Here is a 15,667-nt window from a genome sequence, read left to right on the forward strand (position 1 = left end):
TATGACCCACATACATTTTTTTTTTAATTCCACATGGACATAAAATAATCTATTCCAAGTAACTGAGTTGGGAGGAGAGAGCTGAGGCCTGACGGGTAATAACTGGATAACATCAGAGCCAGCTCACTTTCCAGCAGAGAATGTGGCCGTACTCAGCTGCCTACCCAGCTCCCTCCACCCGGGTCAACATTCAGAGATTGCCGTCCTCAACCACAAGACACACAAAGTAACGGAGTGCAAATGGATCGATGAGAATCTACTCACACTAATGGAGAAACAAGCAAGAACCCTCCTGTGATGGGAAGGCTATGGTGTCATTTTCCTCTCCTATAAGGGCCAGCAGAATTTTCTTCACTAGAAAGGAAGATAACAGCTATTGGGTGCGGAACGAAAAATAACGTCAGAGGAAAATGGCTCCACATATTCCAACATCATCAACACTAAAACTAATCAAATATATTCGTTTCGTGTTAATATCCAACTGAAATTGTAACTAATGTCACAGGTCAAGAAACTAGTTTGCATGAGTGAAACCTAAAGGACTTTTGTTAATGCACATGATATTTTCTAGAAGATATTCACGGAATTTCAAAGCAGTGACTGACTGCTTAAATACTGACTAAGCAATCAAAAGCTTAAATACAGAAAAGCATCAATTGTCTATAACTCAACTAGAAAGAACTTTCAGGAAACCACAGTGGGATAAGGGACACATTCAATTTTTAGGGCTAGAAAGGCAAATTATAACACTAATACTTAGTAAGTCAAGCATAATGCCATGAGGTTAACATGCATTTCATATGATCTCCCACAACTTCAGGCCTAGAGACCAATATTTTTCCATTACCCAGATAATTTTCCAGAGCTGCACATCCTTTTTCATTCTATCCACTCAGCACAACAGTTGCCGCTTGGCTTTTTCCCCATTCTTCTCATTTCCAGGGTCTTCTGTGTAGTCTGGGAAGTGAAACTTGGATCTAGACTATGGGGCACCGTGTTACTGTGCAGAAATTCAAGTTCCCAAATCATCAAAGACACAGCTCCAGTCTCAATATTGTATGCAGTGCAGTGGCAGAAAAAAACCGAAATGGTATCTCACCGGTGCAAGAGAAGAGCTCACACAATTCCATGCCCGTCACAGTCTTTGGTGCTCAAGAAAGGCCAGGGAAGTGGTCACGAGTGATCTGGCGACTTGCAAATCCAATGAACAAAAACACACTCTCTCTTCCCTGAACTCGAGACTCCATTTGACACGTCTCTTAAAAACGATACGCACGCAAGTCTGTATCCACACACACCCGTTTCCAGCATTCCAAAACACACACATATTTTTACCTTTGTGGCAACCAGAAAAAAATGTCTTCTCTGTTTTCTGTAGTAAACAAGGTCCACGTTGCCACAACTTTCACGCAAATGGTCCCGTGTTGTAGACGGACTTCTCCTGGGTTTGTGTTTTTGTGTTGAATGTGGGCCATTAGAAGAGACCACCACAAATCCAGAATCTTGTTTAAATGCCAAAATAGAGGGTGCTTCTTTGCTTCTATTTTTTGATTGCTTAGTCAGTGGTGTTTCGGTGAGATAGATTCCGTGCCTCCCCGAGGACTTTAATTTTCCATAACCTAAGTTTGCATCCCAAACAATTCACATAAAAATATAAAGGCATTTTTGTCTCTCTCATTTTTGTCTCGCGCTGGTTACTATTTCAAGATGTTTTACAGTCAAGAAATGAAAAGCAGGCTTCCGAACGTAGTTCATGAAAAATGTGTCTATGGAGTGATATGATTAAAATTAAATACATAGTATACCATTTCCCATTCTATTGAACGAAATGAGAAAACCTTCCATTTTTAATCGCGCACTATAGGATACCTATCGCACAGGCATGGGGGAGCAATGGCATGCTTTCTGGAAAGAGCTATGAGCTGAACACGGGTATCCTGGCCAGCAGCACAGTCCTGCAGAATGCCGCATTCTTCACTGTGTCAGCAGCTCAAAGCAATACTCTATTCCTGGGATCCCTTATCCATTATTACTTCAGACCGTGAGTATCTGATACAAAATAAAAGTGATGGATGCCGAGCGAACTGGTGAGTGTGTTCTGAGTAAGAACAAACGGGGAAAACACTGTGGTTCATTGCCCGGTGAAATTACTTTGGGTATTTAAGTACATCTTACATTATGTTATGCGTGGACCGTTGATGTGAACTCTGGAAATCAGCCTCAGAAAATTAACTGTTTCTATCCCATGAAAACGTTTTCTTAAATCTCCTTAGTTCCACCTTGAAAACAAGTATCAAAGTTCCTTCTATTCGTACTTGAGGCATCAATATTTTAGAGTCATTATTTTAAAATCCATTTGGCACTCAGAGTGATCGTTTGTCTTCCTCCCACTTCCCTTTTTGAAAAAATGAAATGGGCAAAGAGAACAAGGATGGAAAGAGCAAATAAATATGTTTTCCAAGATACTGCATAATAAACATTACTGTTTGAATTTGAAATAGTGAATTTTGGACAGGAAAATGATTCATCATTTCTTGGAAAAACAGTTTTTTGCAGACCTATGCTCTTCTTGGCATTTGATTACATAGAAGTGATCCGTCTCCCGCAGTTAAAACCATGCGGCTCTCCCACTTGGCATAACATTCATGCGCGTGACTCCATGTTGTCAGGTTTGTGATGGCCTCTGTAACATCCTCCTAATCTGTCCAAAATAAAAAATAATAATAATAATAATCTGTCCAAAATCAAGTCTGATAGCTTCACTCCTCTACTAAAAAAAAAAAAAAAATTCTTGGGGTTCATCTCCCACATAAGCCATTCCTACAGAATGAAAATCCAACCCTGTAGTTTTATACCCAAACTCTATCATTATGGAGCTCGCTATGAAGACCTATTCCCCTGGGAAAAAGAAAAAGAAAAAGAAACTTGCATTCAGCTCAACTCTTGTCATCAGAACAACATTCTAGTGGTGTTGTGGTCTTGTTATAAACAGTAAGAAAAAAAAAAACAAGAAAGAAAGAAGGAAGAAAAGAAAGAAAAATTTCGGTGAATAATTGATGGTGAGGAAGCTGGATTTTAGGAGACTACTCAGTACTTTATTTATTCATTCATTCATTCATTCATTCATTCGTTCATTTATTTATTTACTTTTACTCAGCACTTTACCTAACAAACTATCAAGTTCTTTCCAGGACCCTCCATATTCTTAGAGAGATGAGATTTGGAGAAAGCAGTTTTCTCCCAATATGCCCCAAGCTATAAAGTGCAGAGGAGAATTCTTCTGAACTATGCTCAGCTGTGAGGACTTGCTCTCTCAAACGGTATGGACCACTTTGAAACTCCCATCACTGTCAGACCTCCAGACATCACCTGTAAGGTCTACAGACATGTATTTCAAGAAGTCTGTTGTCTCTTGGATACCAGTCCTTTGAAATTCATCCTGAAAAAATAGATCTTAAAACTATTTTTTTTACAAAAGTAAAAGGACAAATTTGCATCTTATATTCATTCAAGAATGTTCTACAGGGAGAAATTTACTAACATTTTCAACAAAAATATTAATAACAATGATCGTAATGAATCACTCCTCGAATGACCAATTAGAGCTCTAAGAGGGAACTTAAATTTAGGAATTACCGTGACAAGGGAATCAATATATGATGAATGTATTTCTACTTGCCAATTCAAACTAAATTTCCCCAAACGGATTAAAATTATCAAGTGTCAAATTTGTTAAGTACATTCATCTCAAGAGATAAATTATAATTAAATTGCTATTAAATGTCCAGCTTGTCTAGTGTGCTATTTAGAATGAAATATTTTGCCCCTAACAAGGAAAGCTAGAGAAGTTTTGATAAATTTGTGTTTCAAGGATTTGAACGTGTTGCAGCTGAACTTCTCGTCTAATTCATCTGTTAAGACCCCAACATTCATACCTTCCCAAGGTTGTGGAAGATGAAGACTTGAGTGCTGGGAAGAGAGGCTGACACCTTTTCAGAACCCGCATGTGTGTTGGCAGCGGGATCCTGGAGGAAAGAGACAGACACAAGTGAATTGGGGCCCTGTAGGGGAACAGAGAAGGGAGAAGACATTCCCCAGGGATGTAGGGGCAGGAGCCGGGGGGATACTGCAGGCGATGGGTTTGCGGTAGCCCTTCCCCGCCAGCACAGTCTTTGGCGAGATGTCTAGGCCCACGTGGTGCGAGACGGTCAGAGGACGTGGGGATACACACAGTGAGCTATCGAGAAGGACGAGCCACCGTAAAAGTCACTGACCATCTCTCTGCTTGACTTGGGCTGTGCGTGTTGAGCGACCACGCATCCTACCCCTATGGTGCCCCTACTCTTCCGCGGTGTGCCAAGTCTGTATGAGATGCTGAAATATTAGTCGAACTCAATATGTAAAGACACCCATGAGGTTGGCATCCTGTAGGCGGCTTTCATTTTCTGTTTTTGCTGAATGGGAGGTTCCCACTAACAGACATCAAGGAACGCCCTTATGTAGCAAATTTGAATGGTGTCAGCTAAAATATGCAGTGAATATGTCTTTTCCGGCTCCAATTTCCTGTCAGCCTTTCAAAACAGACAGATTGTCTTTTCCGTTCAGGGGAAGCAGGGGGAGGTGGGGACCAGACCTCACCCCGTCTGAGCTGCTCACCTTGTTGGGCATCTGAGAACCGCCGGGTGGCTCCGGAGATGCCACCGCGACAGTGTGCATTCCACCCTGCCCCGTTGCTGTAAAAGAAAAAATGCATCTTTTTTTTTTTTTTTTTCCTGAGCTCTCTTACCAAGTGTTAGGTTTAACATCTGGCACCAGCAAACCTGCAAAAAGATAATAAAATGTGTTTGGGGACTCGCAGGCCCGGAGATGAGGATAATTTGTAGACCCAATTTCTAATAGTACAGGGGGAAATGCTTTCATCTGAATCACTGATGTGATCAAATAAAAATGAGCGAATACTCGCCAATTGCTAAAGCAATTTATCTCTCCAAATGTATTCGAAATGTTAATTTTATCAGGGTGCAAGCTGCTAAAATGCAGCTAGTAGATCATTAAATTTCAATAGGGAATAGACTTCATATTTAACATAAACAGTCAAGTCATTTTGGCTGCCTGCATCTCGTGCCACATTTAGAAAGCCTTCTGTGTAACCATAGGAACGGTTTTGCTTAAGCACTGTTGCTTGTGTAAATCCAATTCATTCTGAATTAGCTGAAAAAAAGGGGGGGGGGAGGGTTGCCTGATTCGTTTCTGTCCATTGCTTCCCAAGTTGCCTCTTAGAAGATGCAAAGAGAAAATTAAAAATAAGGGTTGTTGTTTTTTTCCTCTCTCCTGTTTTTGGAGAGTAGGGTAGGGATGAGATTGGGAGGCACAATTCTGACATGATGGAGAATAAAAACACAATGGAGTGGTCTCTCCAGCCCGAAGTCTTTGCCGCTTAATTGGGCACTTTTTACCATTTGGAATATTTCCTATCCTTATCATTCTCTTCGTTTAGAGTAATCGTCCTTAATAGAAGTGATTTAGGAACACACTCTCTTCCTGGGTATAATTTCATACACGGCATAAAATCCCAACAGAGATTTATTGGTGTTAAGAAACCCCTCTTATTGTTCTAGGGGATTTCAGGGGCTGTCAGCCACCTACACCATATAGTGAACCAGATTAATCATATTAGTTTCCTTTCAACACGTAGATGGAAGCAGCTAATTGGAGGGAGATTTAGAGAATAGGATATTTCCCCACACAGTACACTGAGGAGAAAGCAGGTTTGGATAGGCTGACCCAGGGGGAATGGTTAAGGCCACCAGAGGGAAATGAGAAGATAGTGATTTTTCCAGAGTAATAAGAAAGAGCTCTTTTTCCTCTGTGCCTTTCTCCTGTCTGGAAAATTCTCCCAACGTTATTAACTCACTGACATCTTCTTATCTTGATGGCCCAGTTCAAATTTCATTGGCTCCAAGATCCTTTCTCGAGCCCCTATCTCTCAATAGCGATCATTAATTCCTTTATTACCTTACTGTGCATTGCGGATGCGTCTGTGTAAGCTACACACCCTTCTCCCTTACACTGCAAGTGGTTGTTTAACTATCCGTGTCCCGCACCAGAGGGGAAGCTACTACGGCTGGGGAATGCTGCCGCCGCCGCTGCTTCTCTCCCAGAGTCTGAGACGTTGCACTTAGTGACTCCTAAATAAATGGTTCTGAATAATTATGAAAAGAAACACTGGAAGGCACAGGGATGCCAAGGGCAGGCACAGCCTGTTTTATAGATTTATCCAGCCTGGAGGTGGAAGGAGGTGCTACAGAGGACGGGTACGGAGGTTTGGAGGAAGGGAGGGGAAAAGGAATAGGAAAGGCAAGGTTATTGAATTCATGAAACATGCCAGATATTGGAGTATCAACCCAAAGACGATACCTGTAGAGAGCTGGAAAATGCTTCCCCCCCCCAAAAAAAATATATCCACACCCTATGGAACTTGTAAATGTTGCTTGATTAGGAAATAGGGTCTTTGTAGATGTGATTAAATTAAGGATCTTGAGACAGTGAGATTATTTTTTTTTCAAGATTTTATTTTATTTAAGTAACCTCTACGGCCAACATGGGGCTCAAACTTACGACCCTGAGACCAAGAGTTGCATGCCCTTGAGACTGAACTCACCAGGTGCCCTGAGATGGTGAGATTATTTTGAAAGTCCAGACCAATACTGCTCCGTATGTTAACTAACGAGAATTTAAATAAGAACTTGAGAAAAAAGAAAGAGAAAATCTGGGTGAGCCCTAAAAGCAATCACAAGTGTCTCTACAAGAGAGAAGCCAAGGGCGATCATGTTGACAAAAGAAGAGAAGGTGATATGAAGACCGAGGCAGAGATTAATGTGGCCACAAGCAATGGGGGCCAACAGCTTCAAGAAATTAGGAGGCAAAAAAAAAAAAAAAAAAATTGTACCGTAGCATCTCCAGAAGGTGCGTGGTCCTGCCCACACCTGGGGGTTAGCCCAGGAAGCCTGACTTTGGACAGCTGGCCTCTGGAACCAAGAACTTTCTGGTTTCTCTAAGGCACAGTTTGTGCTAATTTGGTGCAGCAGTCGGAGGAAACTAATACAAAACCCCATAGAATCCCTATTTATTAAGGAAGAGAACATGAAATTTAAGAGAGGGTCAGCCACTTGGTCAAATCGCGGGTGGAGTTGGGACGCAAATCCAAGTCTGATCAACCTCAGAGCTGCTTCCATACCTTTTCTCATCCAGGTGTCAGTGTGGGGGGCAAAACTCCCTCCCAGCCAAATCATTTTATTCAATCAACAGGGTATTGTTCCCTGGGCTGAGGTGCCACAAGTGCATTGGCTCCAGCAGCAAAATAGAAACAGAGATTTAAATTACGCAACGGACTCGTTTAGGGAAATCTGTAGGCCCCTCTCATAATTTTGTTTTTATTGAGGTTTAATTCACATACATATCAGTCTCGGGTGTACGACATGGTGACCCGAGGTTTGTCTAGACTGCAAGATGGTCACCACACCACGATTAGTTACCATCCGTCACCATATGAAATCGATACAGTATTATTGATCATATCGTCCTTGTTGTACATTCCCGGGACTTACTTACAACTGCAAGTCTGTACTTCTTGATCCTTTTCACCCATTTCACCCTCCCCATGTCTTCCCCTCTGGTAAGAGCCAATCAGCTCTCATCTCTAAGAGATACGAGTTTCATTCTGTTTGTTTGCTTATTTATCTTGTATTTCAGAATCTACAGAGAAGTGAAATAATGCGCTGTTTGTTTTTCTCTGATTTACTTCATTTCCCATAACACCCTCAGGGTCCCTCCGTGTTGCCATAGCCGGCAAGATTTCATTCTTTTAACTGGATAAATAAGTGGCTGAATAATTCTATTCTATGTTTATAGCTCGCCTCTTTATCCACTCATCCATCCGTGCATGGACACTGAGCTGGTTTCCTCATCCTGCGATGAACACGCAGATACACGTGTCGTTCTGAATGACTGTTTTCATGTTCTTTGGATAGTTACCCAGTAGTGGAGTTGCTGGATCACATGAGAGTTCTATTTTCAGTTTTATGAGGAATCCCCATACCGTTTTCCATAATCGCCGCACTCGTCTACATTCCTAGCAACAAGGCACAGGGGTGTCCTTTTCTCCACATCCTCTCCAACGTGTGTATTTCTTGTCTTTTTGATAATAGCCATTCTGACAGGTGGGAGGTGATATCTCATTATGACTTTGATCTGCATTTTCCCTGACCATGAGTGATGATTAGTAATATTGAGCAGTTTACGTGTCTGTTGCCAACCCGTATGTCTTCTTTGGAAAAATGTCTGTTCAGATCCTTTGGCCATTTTTTAATTGGAATGTTTATTTTTGTTTTGTTACTGAGTTGTATGAGTTCTTCATATATTTTGGATATTAGTCCCTTATTGGATATATTATTTGCAAATATCTAGTCCCATTCACTAGGTTGCTTTTCCATTTTGTAAATGGTTTATTTGCTGTGCAGAGTCCTTTCAGTTTGATGTAGCCGTATGTGTTTACTAACTTTCGGCTTCGCTTGCTCTTTCATTAGTTCCTTTAGCTTAAATTATTTACTTGCTGCTTCTCCTGTTTCTACCTTAAGGTATGCTTATATTGCTATAAACCTCTTCTTAGAAGCACTTTTGTGGCATCCCATTGATTTCGGTAGGTTGCGTTTCTGTTTTCATTCATCTCTAGGCATTTTTAAATTTCTCCTTTGATTTCCTCTGTGACCCAGTAACTTGTTGTTTAATTTCCATGTATTTGTAGTTTTTGTTTTATTCCTGTAATTGATTTCTAGTTTCATACCCCTGTGGTCAGAAAAGACGCTTGATATGATTTCAGTCTTCTTGAACTTAACTGAGATTTATTTGTGGCCTGGCATGTAATCTGTTTTGGAGGAGGTTCCACGTGCACTTGAGAAGAATGTTTATTCTTCTGCTTTGGGATGGAATGTTCCGTATATCTCTATTAAGACCATCTGGTCTAATGTGTCATTTAAGGTCAATTCTTCCTTTTTGATTTTCTTCCTGGAACATCTACATGAACATCCATTGATGAAAGTAGGGTGTTGAGGTCTCTTATTAATATCGTATTGTTGTCAATGTCTCCCCTTAGGTCTGTTAACATTTGCTTTATATATTTTGGTCCTTCTATGTTGGGGGCATATATATTCATAAGTGTTATATGTTTTTGCTGGATTGACCCCTCTATCATCATGTAGCATCCCCCATTGTCTTTTATTACAGTCTTTGTTTTAAAGTTTACTTTGTCTGATATGAGTATAGACGCTCTGGCTTCCTTTTCATTTGCATTTTCATAGAGTAACTCTTGTCATCCCTTTACTTTCACTATGTGTGTTCTTACTTCCGATGTGAGTTTCTTGTAGGCAGTATGTAGATGCATCGTGTGTCTTCTGAATCTTATCAACTATTTCATATCCTTTGGTTAGAGAATTTAGTCCATTTACATTTGAAGTAATTATTGATAGGTATGCACTTACTGCCATCTGTTACTTGAATCCTGGCCAATTGCGTAGTTCTTCTCTGTTCTTTTTTACTTCTCTTTTGTCTCTTTCCTTGTGACTTGATTCCTTTTTTTACTGTTATGTTTAAATTCCTTTCTCATTTTCTTTTAAGTATTTACTATACGTTTTTCCTTTTCTGCTACTGTGAGGTTCACATAGAACATCCAAAGCATATAGCACTCTATTTTAAGTTGATGGCAACTTAAATTTAAACACATTCCAAAGCTCTACATTTTTACTACCCTCCCACTACATTTCAGGTTTCTGAAGTCACATTTTACATCTTTTTTTATTTTATGTATCCCTTAACTAATTATTGTAATCTTAGTTAATTTTACCACTTTTGTCTTTTAACCTTCATAGTAGTGTTATAAGTGATTAATCCACTACCTTTACTCTATGTTTACCTTTCTAGTGAGATTTTTACTTTTTCATGTTTCCTGGTTATTGATTAGTGCTATTTCTTTTTGGCTTAAAGAAGTCTCTTTAACATTTCTTGTGAGGCTAGGTTAACAGTGATGAACTCCTTCAGCATTTGTTTATCTGGAAAACCCTTTATATATCCTTCAATTCTGAATGATAATCTTGCCAGATCATGTATTCTTGGCTGAATGGTTTTCCTTTGAGCCCTTTGAATATGTCCTGCTACTCCCACCAGGCCTGCAAAATTTCTACTGAGAAATCTGCTGATAGCTTTCTGGAGTTTCCCTTGTATGCAACGATTTGTTCTTTCTTGCTGCCTTTAAGAGTCTCTCTTTATCTTCAACTTTTGACATTTTCATTATAATGTGTCCTGGTGTGGATTTCTTTGAGTTCACCTTACTGGGAATCCTCTGGACTTCATGGACCTGGATATCTGTTTCCTTCCATAGGTTAGGAAAGTTTTCAGCCATTATTTCTTCAAATAAGTTTTCTGCCCCTTTCTCTCTCTTCTCCTACTGAGACCCCATAGTTCAAATGTTAGTCCCAGAGTTTCCTTAAATTTTATCCATAATTTTTTTTCTTTTTCTTTCACTAGGTAAGTTGTACTGCTTTCTTTGTCTTCCAGCTTGCTGATTCATTCTTCTCTTTCACCTAGTTTGCGGTTAAACCCCCCTAGTGTATTTTTCAGTTCAGCTATTATATTTTTTTACCAATGTGTCTTTTGTTTGGTGCTTTCTTATAATCTCCCTCTTTGTTGAAGTTCTCACTGTGCTCATCCATTCTTCTCTTGAGTTTGGCGAGCATCTTTAGGACCTTTACTTTGAATTCTTTATCAGGTAGATGACTTATCTTTTTTTCTTTTTTGAGGTTTGTCTTATTATTTCATTTGGAACATATTTCTCTGTTTTGTTTTTTTTTTTTTTTTTTCGTTTTGCTTGATTTTTTTGTGTTTGTTTCTGTGTGTTATGCCAAACAGCTACCTCTTTTAGTCTTAAAGGAGTGGCCTTAGGTAGGCCTTGATGATCCTTCTCATTTAATCTTGCCCTAACTCTTAGTTGCCCTGCAAACCTTTGTGATTGTCTAAACTGCTTGTTTTATTCTTGATATATCCTAGTTGTTGTGGGTGTGTCAAGGCCTGTCAGTGTTCCAAGGAGAGGAATCTCATTTAGCATCTAGTTTTCATCTGATTGTAAACCAGATCGCTCAAGAAGTGGCTTTTATACATATACAGTCCTGTAAGACTACAATTATAATCCCTCCTAACCTCCTAATCAGGGGACCTAGAGATGCCCCCTGAGTAACAAGTATTGGGGTTCCACATGAGTGCATAGGCTCCTTTCTGGAAAGTCTCATTGGCTATATTAAGGCCAAGGGGTATACAAGGTTAATGTCTCCCTCCTTATGTTTCCTGGAAGTGCTTCCTTGGCTTCTAGATGTGTGGGAAGCCTAAAGCCTATCCCTCAGACTAAAGCTTCAAGATAATAGGTCCTTTTCACAGGAATACTGGGTGTGTATTTCAGTGTGCTGTCTCTGCAGTACCCTGGGCGTGGTGACCTGCCAAGGACTGTCTTTCTGATTGTTGCTTTCCTGTGGAGCTCAGGAACATCAGACACCTTGGCCACAGAACTGATCCAGGGGCACCCCCTTGGTGGATCGTGTGTGCCTGCTGGCTTTAGCTAGGCAGCTGGAGAGGGCATACTCACCAGCATCAGGAAGGCAGCAGGAAGATTGTCTGGAAGGTATTATGCTGAGTGAAGTCAGTCAATCAGAGAAGGGCAAACACTATATGCACATGCCCATGAGCTCCAGGAATGAAGTGGGAGAGCGTCTTATCTGTGGGCACATACTGGCTTCAGGCTGGCAGCAAGAGAATGTCCATTCGTGCTTGCAGGCCCTAGCCAAGCAGTGTGGAGTGCCGCAGCCACTATGCTCTGCAGCTTCAGTGAGGCAGCCAGGTAGAGCTGTAACTGTCTGCTCCGTCTGCCTTGGGCACTTGGGGGGAGGGGATTCTGCTTCCAAGTCCGCCCACAGGTACTAGCAGAGTGGTGACAAGTGCAAAATTGGCTTCTGCAAGCATGTCTGTTTCTCGGGAGTTTCAACTGTTTCCTACCCCTCCAGAAGTTGCTTTTAGATTAGCAAATGAATCTCCTTCACATCGAGTCTAGGTGCTTTTTTTAAACTACTGTTTTTTCACTGAGTCTCAGAATGAGTGAGACTCCATGTGAGTCCTTTAAAAAGAGAATCTGAGTTTCCTTTTTTTAATTTTTATTATTTTTTATTTTTTGTATATTTTTTATTGGGGTGCTATTTGCCAACAGATAGCATAACTCCAAGTGCTCATCCCGTCAAGTGCCCCCTTCAGTGCCTGTCACCCAGTCACCCCATCCCTCAACCCACCTCCCCTTCCACTACCCCTGTTCGTTTCCTAGAGTTAGGAGTCTCTCATGTTGTGTCACCCTCTCTGCTTTTTCCCACTCATTTTCTCTCCTTTCCCCTTTATTCCCTTTCACTATTTTCTATATTCCCTGAATGAATGAGACCATATAATGTTTGTCCTTCTCTGATTGACTGACTTCACTCAGTATAATACCTTCCAGTTCTAGCCACATTGAAGCAAATGGTGGGTATTCATCATTTATAATGGCTGAGTTTCCTATAGTACTTTGGGTCTCTTGGATGTCAGCCCCAATGATTTTCTAATCCTGACTTTTGGGACTTATTTCTCCTATACAAATCCCTGAGTTTGGGGTTCCTGATTTGGGGCAAAAACCTTGTGCTTCTTTGGGCGAAGTGAGGACCAGTGAGATCCTTCCCGATTATGTATTGTTGCACTGGTGGTAAGGTTTTTGATGAGACTATCTCTTCCTCTCCTCATCATCTCCATGTGGTTTTATATCCTTTGTTGTGAAGAAGCAGTTCATCTAGATTTCAGATCTTTTCTAGGAAGAAATGATCCATATATAGCTATAGATTTGGTATGTCTGTAGGAGAAGGTGATTCAGGATTTCTTACACTACCATCTGTGGAAGTGTCCCCAGGACTTTCTCATAATTATATACCAAAGTAGGAAATGACATAAATAGTCTTTTGAAAAAATTAATTTTAGGTATCCAACCAGTGACTTTGCCTGTCCTGCTTCCCTTGGACTACAGTTATTTATAAATATCAATGGAGAAATAACAGGTTTCTTTTAGCTTCAGTTGACAGGTGACTTATTCATCTATTAAGCACGTATCAACAAATATCTAGCATACTATGTGCAGAACTTGTTATATGTGTTCTAAATGCACTACTTTACTAATCAGCTAGAGATTCCTACACTTAGATTTGCATTTTAGTAGGAAATAGAAAGACAAAAAAAAAAAAAGGAAACCAAAATGTAATGTATTTAGTATTAGATTTTGACAAGTGCTAGGAAGAAAAATAAAGCCAAGGGAAATAAGAAACAGTAGGAGTCAGGGTGGAGGGTGGCTGTGTAAAGTAACCAAGGAAGATATTCCTGAGTAAGAAATAGTTAACTAAAGACCCAAGAGAGATAAGAGAATAAGCCACTGGGACATCTTGGAGGAGAAACAGTTTAGTCACCTGGATGAGCAAATTTGAAGATGCTAAGAAGAGAAAGGAGGTCAGGGGAACAGGAGACACAAACCACATAGGACCTTGTAAGTCATTGACAGAACTCTGGATTTTATTCTGAGATGAAAACTCATTGGAGGATTTTGGGTTGACATGATCTGGTTTACATTTCAAAAGGACCACTCAGGGGATCTTATAAAGAATAGATTTGACCAAAGCAAGTAGGCCATTTGGAAAGTCATACTTGTCTGGGTTAGAGAAAGAAGGCAAATGGTCTGATAGACTCTTTATCTTCAAGTTGTCTCATCACTGTCTCAGAGACACTGATGATTCCCTGTACTACACTCTGCTTCACTTTTGCCCTTTTTGATTTTCATAATGAAATTCAAAATACAAATGACCTACACAGTTAAATGTCTTGCTGTGATACTAACCTTCTCTATCTGAAGAGAAGAAAAAGAGAGAAAACGAATTTTTTTTTTTTAAAAAGCTGGCCTTTTTCTAAAGCCCCAAATTTCTTACAGCCTAAGCCAACCAGAACAATGTTGACTTTGCTTTCTTTATAGCTCTGGGAGTCCTTTAAAAATGTGTAAAATAAAACGTTCACTCCATCTTTCTGCTTCACTAAGGACTCTTATATTAAATAGTCTTGTAATTCGGAATTTTCCTTACATATAAATATAAATAAATCTAGAGTTGAATTAAATATAGGCATTATTTTATTCTTTAAATATTAGCATTATTTTAGTACATGGTACAAATTCTACACATATGGAAAGTAAGACAAAGAACAAAGAAGAGAAGAAAGACTAACAGAGTTGAGGAGGGTGGGGATGGGAAAAGGAGGGGCAGGAAGTAGACTCAAGATCCCCAAGTGCTATGTTTATATCATTTATTTACAACTTCAGAAGAATCTAACTATGTAGTTTATAATCCATAAACCTCTTCACTGCTACCTGGTAACAGCTTCATCAATTGTAGACACAGTACCCTGCAATTTCTAAACAATCTCTCAGGTATGTCACATGCACAATCTCCCCAATTTTAGTGACAGAAACAACTCAGGAGGCTTGGAAATATAGTTTGAGACCTACCTGAAAGTCAGGATGACAACTTTAAAACATCTTGTGACTTTAAGATCACACCAACTAGTTTTCGTATTGGGACTTCAAAAACATTCTACCCAGATTTTATCCTATTTCTTATTCTCAATAAGGCAAAAATACCACAACCACCATTCTTAGGACAGTGCTTCTCACTTAAGAGAAAAACATGAGAAGTTACTTCATGAATAGGTAAAGAGATAATGAGGAATTCTTCAAACTCAGTTTAACAAGTCCTATAATCCAAGTTAGTTTGATTTCACATTAGAGAAGGAACTAGTGGCTCCTTCATCTGTGTCAGATTATGTAACAGATGCTTTTTGAAATAAAGATTCCAAAATGCCTTTACAGTTAAAAACAAAATACAGTAAACAACAAAATACTTGTTTTTTTTATGGAAAATATAAATTTTTGAATAATCCATCATTGTTTGTATTTTAAAATTCCACTTTCCTTCCTGCATTTGAAACAAAATATTTACCATTTGGGAATTTTGCATTGCCATTTTTCTTTCATTTTTCTCTGACAACTTTGCTAGCATAGACTTCATTTTTCACGAATACTTTTTGTGTTTATCCTAAGAAGCCAGGAAACAAACTTGAAAAGACAAATATTAAAAAAAAAAAAAAAGAAAGAAAGAAAGAAAGAAAAAAAGAGTTGATTCCAGTCAACAACCCCAAGCTCTATTACTGGCTAAGGACAATAGCACTGGGATTCCCCAGGGGAATCATGGTTTATTTGGGTTATTTTAGACCCTAGGGGAAGGGTTGGTTGTCAGATGAGAGAAAGGTCAAGGTGTCAACACTAAGAGCTTCAGCTTGTGAAACAGGCTTCAAATTTAGAAAATAATGTGATGATTTTTGACTCTTAAGATGTATTTTCATGGATATGTTGGTTTTGATATGAATAAAACATCAAACACATGAAACCTAAAAAAAAAGTGATGTGTGGAGAGTCTTTCTTTCCTACAGTAGGTGAAATATCTTGGGATAACAGTGAGAAAAA

At 39.6% G+C, this 15,667-nt stretch overlaps 1 long non-coding RNA gene across 1 annotated transcript; it reads right to left on the minus strand.

The window, feature by feature from the left end:
- Positions 1 to 264: 264 nt before the first annotated feature.
- On the minus strand, positions 265 to 4,025 carry LOC140598201 (uncharacterized). Its single transcript, XR_012000358.1, has 3 exons — positions 3,936 to 4,025; positions 848 to 2,701; positions 265 to 354 (listed from the first exon to the last, which is right to left on the minus strand). It is a non-coding gene; the product is annotated as an uncharacterized lncRNA (long non-coding RNA).
- Positions 4,026 to 15,667: the final 11,642 nt, after the last annotated feature.

This window comes from Vulpes vulpes, chromosome 3 (genome assembly GCF_048418805.1).
Source record: "Vulpes vulpes isolate BD-2025 chromosome 3, VulVul3, whole genome shotgun sequence".
In the NCBI taxonomy this organism is placed as follows: domain Eukaryota; kingdom Metazoa; phylum Chordata; class Mammalia; order Carnivora; family Canidae; genus Vulpes; species Vulpes vulpes.